Below are 9,670 nucleotides of genomic sequence, written 5' to 3' on the forward strand. Positions count from 1 at the left end.
CCTCAAGACATCCTCATGGGTCAGCCATGGGGAGGCTAAATAAGAGCATACCATTGTGTTTCAAGTCTGTAGTCATGCTAATGGGTGCAGTTAGGAGGCCCTTCACATTAATGCATACTCTTACCAAGGCGTTTTGGTAAAGGCCACTGATGATGTTCAGTAGCCCTCTTGGGTGGCCCCATGAATCAAGTATTTTCCACAGGGTGACAGGGTTAATGGTATCAAAAGCGGCACTGAAGTCCACAAATGCTACATACAGTGGTTGTTGTCATAGACACCAGGCGCTTTCAGGAAGAGATTCTACTTTCTTCCCTTCTCATTAGTATGAGTTTGTTGTAACTGGGCTAAAAGAAATTATAAACCCAGAATGTAAAATATCGGGTGCACATACTGTGTTTCTTAAGGGTCAGTAACTGAAATTAAAATGGCATAACATGTTACTCTATTTAATAAAATTAAGCTTAATGTATTCCTACAATGTACTTTACTCTATTACTCCAAAGGAATTAAATATTTCACCCCACAAGGCCCCAAGAGAACCAACACACCCTACCTCTAACCAATCGCGAACATGTCCTTAATCTACCACTCAAATGACCTGCAGGTGGCCCCATTATGGATATAATTGTACAGATGGCACAGTGGTTAAACATGTACTGAGTCGGCTGGCACTGCCGGTATTTCTAACTTGGTAGGTTAGTTTAAATATTTTAATCAGCATACTAGAACTTTATGGATTTATTTCCTTGTACCAAACTTCTACACAAGAAAAGATTGTGCTTGAACTAGAAAAGATAACAATGTATTTCTCTACTGGTGGCAATGTCTTGTATTTCTCTACGAAGTCATCTATTTCCTGGAAACTGACACACTGGTATTGTTTACTTAGGTTACTGTCACATCACTCAACAAAAAGCAGGCCAGAGCACACCTGTGCATGGAGAGTGGTTCCCCATTACAGGGATACTCAGCTGATGGGATTTCTGCCACTGCCTGATGTTTACATTTCATAGGTTATTCTAAAATATACACTTCCATAGTAGTATTACTTTGTAACTGCAAATGGATGTAGATCGCCTGGACATCACCCCGCATTTTGGATTTGCTGGTGTATTTCATTATTGTGTTATATTTTTATTGTCTTAGCTCCTTTGTACCAGCATTCCAAGCCAGCCTGTAGTGTGCTGGACACCGCAATTCCAAGCCAGCCTGTAGTGTTTCCGGACTCCAAAAGATTAAAGATGACACATCTGTACTGGCAGCAATGCGGGTCGTTGATTGTAGTTTGAGTCATACCATTACAAAACATTGTTAGGCACTAGTGTTGCCACTCAGGATGACTTGCCTAATTTCACACTCCACAAAGGGCAGGCCAAAGCACGAGCAAGATATTCTCGATTTACATTTAGTAGAGGTCAAGACACCAGAAATAATCCCTACATAGCAGAGGAAACATCAATCAAACGTGTATGTTGGACAACTTGAAGCCTGCAGCAGTGAAGCGTGTGGAGTGTTGGCATCATGGGCGTAATTTTAGGGTGGGACAGGGGTGTTTGTCCCCCCCAACTTTCATGGCACACCATTTTGGGTCCATTCATTTGGCTGGGGCAATTTTTCTTTTGATGTCATATCCCCCCCAACATTTTCAGCAAAGTTACTCCACTGGTTGGCGTACCGCATTGCCTGGAGTCCCGGTAGCCCTGCCTGCAGTCAGCCTGTTGCAAGCCCCCCTCATCCTAAAAACAGAGCTTTCCCTGGCCAATCTCTTCGGGCCGCCTCAGCTGTTTGGCAGCCCCAACACGCCTCCCGCGCAGCGGCCGATGCCGCGGACACTCTCTCCCCTCCAAGGGACAGTCCTCCCCCAGGTGGGAGGGGGGGCACCCCTCATGGCCACCGCCACACATCCTCCTCCCCACGGGGAATGAACCGCAGCTCCTCCTCCCCCCGGGGCCATGGCCAGGGTCTCCCTCAGGGGACAGGCAAGCAGCTTGCCACATTGTACCTCTTCTCGCGGGCCCTGTTGAAGTCGGGCCTGCCACACCTCCGGCTCCCATGCGGGCACCAGGCGCCCCGCATCTTGGCCACCCGCAGAGCCATCTCCACACCAGCGGCCGACGCCGCTCTGCGCACGCGGGCTCCAGCCCTCGTCGCCATTGTTGGGGGCTGCTCTGGGACACCGGGCAGCCCCATATACGGGTCGGGTGGCACCCGACAAAAGACTCACTGATGCAGCGCCCATGCCGCAGACTCAAGGGTGGGGCTTCAGCCCACCCGCTCCAGATCACCGGAGCTCCGCAAACGTGGCCAGGGGGCACCCGGCTCACCGCAGCCCCGGCTCTGGGGGCACGCAGGCCGGGGTCGCCTCCCCAACCCGCCTCACATGGTTAGGGGACCCACAAGGACGGCGTTGCACGACAGGGGCACCGTCCTCAAGCTGGGCCCCGTCTGTGTGCCCAGCACCTGCAGCGCAGCACCAGCATGGTGCAACAAGAACGACGCTGGAGCCAGAATGGGAGTGACTGGCGAGCCAGAAGCGGCTTGCTTCTTTTATTATGTTGGTCACGTGGCTACTGCCACGTGACCCATTACAACATACTGGGAGCTACCATGCTCCCAGGAGGGATCACCATGCAACAACTGCCACCTGAAGTGGTTCTTTCTGTTGCCAGCTATCCCTCCTTCCCATCCTCAATGCGGGTACGATGGGGGTTCCCAAGGAAGGCCACAAGTGAGGTAACTGGCGAGATTGGTGTACTCCACACTACTGTGAACACTGAGACTGTATTTACTCCTGCCATCCCGCTGTATGTTCCTACGCATTGCACCTGGTTAATTTGAGCACCCGTGGGAAACATTGAAACTACAGAAACCATAGTGCACTTCCATCATTGGCGTTGTTCGTCAAAACTTCTATGCTTTGAAGTGGCTGAGTAGGTTCCATGTTCTGTTTTGACTACAATAGCTGAATTGACTATGTCAGCCCTGTTTACTAAGGCACCTGAGGTCGTGCCTGTATACTTTCCCGCACTTAACTCTGTAACTGGCCTTGTACCTGGTACTGGGCTTGGACTGGGTTCAAAAAGGAAAATATTAATGCCTGGGAGGAAGAAGAAGCAAATTCCAGATGTATTCACTCCAGGCTCTTTAAGTGTAGTTGACCTGGAGGCTTTGAGACCAGCAGTTACTGTTTGTCCCAGTGCTAGTTCCTTTGTTCAGGCTCACTTATTAATTAAAGAAATTCAGCAGTTTCTGGGTCTCTCCGGTGTCTCTTTTAGCTCTGCCAATGGAGGGCAGAGGCAATTATTGATACCTTGGTCACTCCTGGTGCTGTCATAACATCTCCCATTAAATCCTGGCCAACTGCTGCTAATCTACATCTTGAGACCCGGGAGTGGGGGACCTGCCTACTGCCAATGTGTTCCCCAAGTCAACTGTAATCAACAACCGTGTTTAAGTGGGCCTACCAGTGTCCTTAGTACAGCTGCCCAATTGCATTCTCTGCCACCTTTGGCAGTGATTGTGGTGTGACAACAGGTTTCCCAAGCCGGGAGCAAGTGTCCATGGAGGCCTCCCTGTCAGCAGAGACCAACATTGCCAGACAACCAACAGACTTAATGGTATCTGTGGTTGGTGGTACTCTAGAAAAAGGGTCTGTTGTTACTTCTGGGATTCGGAGTAAGTATTTGATGGCCATGAGCCCAGAAGATAGCCCTCAACCCTGACTTCCTACGTCAATTGTCCACAATCAACTGGGCCTAAACACTTCTCCCACCATAGAGGTGCATACAAAGGAGACTCGCTCTGTCCATGACTGCAATTGTACCTGTAAACAAGGTATTTTTGAGCTAATGGACATTAAAAGGTTCCTATTAACCCTGATTGAAGCCCAAGGGAGATTGGGATGGGGAGCCAAGGATGTGCCAATGACAGGCCCTATGGAAGCCACAGGCCCATGCAACCCATTAAAAGAGTCAAAAATACACATCACCAAAGATCCCCTTGTCGCTTTGATAAATTCCTGCCATCATATAAATGGCACCCCAGGCCCCAATTTACTATGAACCTCATGCACTTTCATTTGGGCTATATAATCTAAGTGAGAATCTTGCCCGGCAGGCCACACTTAGGGAAGCCAATAAACCACCCCGCCTCTATAACCTACATGCAACAAGGAACGTTAGGGTTTTCAACAATGTGGGATAAAATGGCCCTAATAATAGTTTTTATAATGCATCCAAATTTACAACCCAGGTGGGTTTGATTAATAGCAAAGTTCGCTGGGAACAAATGAGAGGCATAGTATTTTTGCACGGGGTACCGAAATTGAAACCCAACCAACAGGAACCAAGGGATCCTCTCCTAAATACATGCCTGCACTGGTTTTGTGCATCTAGGGGCTGCTCTTCTCAAACTGGAGAAGTCATGGTAAACTGCTCCAGACTGTACTATGAGCGTGATTCTAACAGTGACTTTGTGAAGTTGGAGTTTAGGGACCGGATTGTGGCCAACTGTGTGTTGGGCAGTGATATGAATGATGTTCAGGAAACAAACAGTGTGATCTCCTTTAACCCTTATCCCTTCCCCGGTATCATGCACCCCACTGGAAACATCAATCACAACTCAGTCATCTCAGGTACAAAACCAACTCAACTGGGGAGAAGGTCTACGGGCAATCAATATGGCACAGGGACTATGTGTTCTTCAATCCAAAAGTGAAAATGAAGAGGGGTTGCATTACTGTGTTTGACGCTCTTTCCTGTTTATAATGTATGTCAGCTATTTTTGTGTTAGGATGTACTTTGATGGCCTCAGAGCCAAATAAAGTTATTTGATTTTGATGATGATGATATTGATGACTCCACAGTAACCTGTAACTTTAACATGTGAACAAAGGCTTTGGGGAATATGATGTCATGAGCTTGACAGGGATGTGGTGCCTGTGGTGCAGTGTGCTGTATGTGAGAATGCAGGATCATGTATTGTGAGTCTTCTGCAAGAGTGCTGTGCTGTGAAGTGTATCTAGGACGCTGCCATGAAATGTTCCTTACGGCCATAGAGTGCTGCATGTTTCCTCTTCATGGCACACAGGTGTAGTGATGATTTATACACAGGTGATATATTGTGTCCCCTGTATGGCAATGTTTTGTGGGCAAGTGATACATTGGGTCCCCCCTAAGGGGCAATATTATGTGTTACCCTACTGGCAATGAGCATAACTAGAGTGCAACGGTTACCTATACTATATGAAGGCGAACATATCACTATGTGCTTCCTTATGCCTCTATGCAATTGCCCTCCTACAGGGTCCTTCCCTCTAATATTAACAATGCTACTTCTGCATTGTAAGTGCTGAATATTTCCCTGATACCGGACACCCTACCAGTGGATTAACTTTGCTGAAAATGTTGCTGCCAAATTAGTGGGACAAAATGATGTGCCACAAAAGTTGAAGGGGACAAACACCCGTGTTCCCCCTTAAATTACACCCATGCTCCCTATGTCACTACCATATCCCTATGCCCTGCTGTTCGGGTGTCCTCAGGCGATACTTTTGCTCCCATTTGAGGCATTGCATCTGCATCTGGACAGGCTAATTTTAAGAGGATGACTCAGTAATGTGTTCTTTTTGTGAAAACTTGAATAAAAAGATATTGGAAACAAAATACATGGAAAATAATCTTGAAAGTGCTTCTGCTTATGCTTCCGACTGCTGCTGCTCTGATTTTGTCTCCTGGAGAAAAGTAGGGTTCCATCTGTCTTGCAGTACCAGGATAGTACATGTCTCGACACCAATTCGATGTTTCCAACCACTAGAGCATTCTTCTGATTCCAGGACTTTAGCGCTCTGCATTATTACCTTCTTCCTACTCGTCTCAAAGTGTTGGCACCGTTATCAAGAAGATTTTGGTTGTCAGTATGAGGGGCTTGAACTGGTTCACTATCACAATAGGCCATCAGAGTTTGAGTACTTATGGGAATGTCATACTCTGAGTGGAAAGGGGTATTCCATGGTCCTTCCAACAAGTCATTCGCCCTCCCATAAAGATCCTCTCTCCCCATATGGTGCTCCCTTGGGCAACCACCCCCAGGGTTGGGGTCAGGTAGTGGCCGCCCTTCCCTGGCCCTATGAGAAGAGTCTCCCCTGAGAAAGAGTGATGACATTGTTGGATTCATCACAGAACCCAGGCATCCGATTTGTTGCGTAACAGAGAATTAACAAGCCAACATTTTTGAAAGCCTAGTCTTTTACAATAAGACATTGGGATGAAAGGGAGTGTAGATGAATCACTTCCAATTTCTTAAGAGAATTATGTAATTCCATAGGAAACTTACAATTTAACCAAACGCATTGGCGTGAGAGGACCCCAAATTACACTCGAATCATCCTTGAGAATTGCTGTCCATTTACAGATTCATAATTCTTGTCTGACAAGCGGTGTAGATAAATCAATATATTCTGTGTGTTCTAAATCGACAGCACAACTCCCTTAAACACGACAAGTAGATTGTGGTACAACCCACCAGAACTTGTTTTTTACTTACATGCATGTGCTGGAAACCAATTACACCACATTGTACATTGGAAAACAGAGCTAACAGGAAATATCTAGCAAATTAATTTTTCAGTGTAACATTTCAATGATCAAAAGCACAGTTAGGGAATGTTATCTGACTTAAAAGATTGGTAGAGGTGCATTGAAAAGAGAAGCAACTGTGGCATAAAAGATGCAAATAGATCCCACCAAAAGATGAAATGTCCTGAAGTGAGAGACACTCCCGTCCGCTGCAAATTATCCAATATTGGAAAAAACAACTGATAATTAAAGATGCCGTAGAAAACAGTACATATTTTGAAGAATAGTACATTTTAATCAAGCAAAAGAATTACACAAATTCCACAAAATATAAGAATATGATTTAATAAAACAATCAATGAGATCAATGTGTTGTGGGAATGTGTCCCCTATACAACATTTAACTATTGGTTGGTATTTCCAATATTGGATAGTGTTCAGGAGACTGGAGTGTCCCTGTAAAGCCAATGTTCTTTATGTATATTGTTGTGTGAAATATTTAAACACACTTGCTGATAAACAACAATAAATGAATGAAATTAGACTGTGTTGCTTAGAATGTATATTGTCCTTTTAGAATAAGATATTTTGAAATGTACATATGGTCAGTCAGTCAGTCATGGCAGTTTATTTCGGCGTATGTCACAAAGCAAAATACATAAGCATCACCATGTATATATAATGTCAGGACAACATTGAAATAAACATGGTACACTATATTCCATAAAATAATAAAACAACAATAAAATCTGTTGAACATAAATAAGATGACTAAAATGTGCATACATTGCTCATTTTCATATAGTAAATATATAGCTAGAATATTAAAATGCATAGTGACTAACAACCTTGGGTACAGGAATCAATATATTTTGAATTTACAAGCCAGCCCTTATGCAGGAATTTAACAACTGCAGAACTATTTAGCTTTTACCAGTCATTTTGTAAACTATTGATGCATCATACACCAATCTCAAAGAGTGCTCTCTCAGCATCGTCTTTAGAGAATTCAAACTTAAATTAATATAACATATAAGGCAGGGATCAGAATCGTGTGCATCCACGCATGTTGGTTATATGCCAGTTGTAAGGTACCAACCCTTAATTTCATGTATAATGTGCACCCATGTGCAGGAGACATCTTGTCTAGTCTTCAAATCCAAAGCTCATTTTACAAAATAGATAGGTGCTTGCAAGGGCTAAGAGATTTCGATTTGAAACCGCTTTCCCTTGCAATATAGTGCAATGTGCTGTCTTGAGAATGATCTATGTGTTAGCTGTCATATTATAAGGATTGCATCACACTTGTGGGAATACCAGGGCCCTTATATACATTTTGGCAGGCAAACACCAGAGCAAATCACGACGGCCATCCTGAGACAGAAGGTCACACATAGTGTCCCTTTAATGTCCCAGGGCAGGTGAGGACCACAATCTTACCCAGTATAAAACAGGCCATAAAGAAACAGTATCACTTATTGATCTTTGATCTAGCTCAAGCCGTAAAATAACATTAGCTGTGCTTGATGGGAGATGGAACAGCTTTTCTAAGAATGCATTTCTGTTGTCTCAGTTTTTGGCACATTAGTAAACTCCTATGTGATGATGCTCCTTTGACTTTCATATTATGCACTTTCAGATCCAGTGTAATCGCCCTATTACCATGCGACTTAGTGGATTTAAGAATCAGACTGGTGTTCCTTTCCAGTATGAGATTTGATTTCTCCACTTACACCATTTAGCGTTTCCTGCTGAAGGAACGCCAGGGTAATAGCTAGATACCTGCTTTATACTAGCACCATTTAAGCTTTTTTTTGGCTGGGTGAAAGACAATAGCCTCACTCTGACCCACATTCATGGATAAACCATTTCATTGCACATTGAAGGCAATACGTTGTTTCCAAATGCCAGTCATCCGCCAAAAAATTGGAGCAGGATTCTCTCACCTGCCAGTTTAGAAGCATCTGCTTATAAGGCTATAATAACATCAATGGGCCTGTTAATATGAATTCAAAACAAGTCGGTGCTAGCACCCATCTCTCCCTAACACCAGTTTCAATATAAAAAGCATTGTCCCCAGCAAGACTCCTTCTAACAGCAGAGGTGTTGTTTGTGTATACAATTTGAATTGCCCTGTGAACATCACATAATAAAACTATTCCTATAAGATTTACCCAGAGAATAGCAGCAGGTACACTGACAAAGACTTATTTAAGGTCTCAATGCCACATCTAAATTGGTCTTTCTCAGCACAATATATTTTGAACTTGTACAAAGAGCCTTAGGGCGTGGTCAATTGTGCTCATACCTGATTGGATCGCTGCTTGAAGGTGATTCCACACCTTCTCCTCTGTTACCCAATCAGACAAATGGAACAGCCCTGCCTTCACACAGATGTTATCAACTGTATCAAGCATGGAAATGGGTCTGTAATGGGCAAGGTCTTCTATACCACCATTTTTCTAAAGTGGTTGGTTGTCCACACATGTCCAAGATGGTGGGACCATGGGTTCAGCAACCACAGTGTTAAAAAGGTGGTGAAAGAGCGGTGGCCAGATCTCAATTTCTGCCTTAAAAATGTTAATAGATATTTCATCAGGGCCACAGTCTTTTATGGAAAAGGAGGGCTCCTTTAATGTCACTCAAAGTGAATAATTATTGGGGCATACTCGTCAGCGTCTACTGCTACTGCATCGTCAGTCATACCAATGAGCTTGTTGAAGGAAGGCCTCCCCTTGTATAATTAAGTAGAATTGCCCATAGCAGAACCTTTCTGTGATGTTCCCAGAATAATATTACTATTGCCTGAGGTAACACGTTTCCAAAATGTTGAGCTATCTTTTCTCTTGTCAGCAGCCATCAATGCCTGCCACTTGGTTGATTCAAATATTTTCAGTTATTATAAACTTAAATTCCTGCCTTACAATGTGTGACCAATCTCTGTTAGCCCCTTGTAAATTTTTAAGCACCAGGATTGTCTTTTGTGACTCTATAGGGGTCATTACGAGTCGGGTGGTAGGGGATACCGGGCACCGGTAAGGAGACTGGTGCCGGTAATTCCCTACCGCCCGATTCCGTGGTCCCCTAACGGGAAC

This window comes from Ambystoma mexicanum, chromosome 3p, assembly GCF_040938575.1.
Source record: "Ambystoma mexicanum isolate Mex_15411 chromosome 3p, UKY_AmexF1_1, whole genome shotgun sequence".
Taxonomy (NCBI): domain Eukaryota; kingdom Metazoa; phylum Chordata; class Amphibia; order Caudata; family Ambystomatidae; genus Ambystoma; species Ambystoma mexicanum.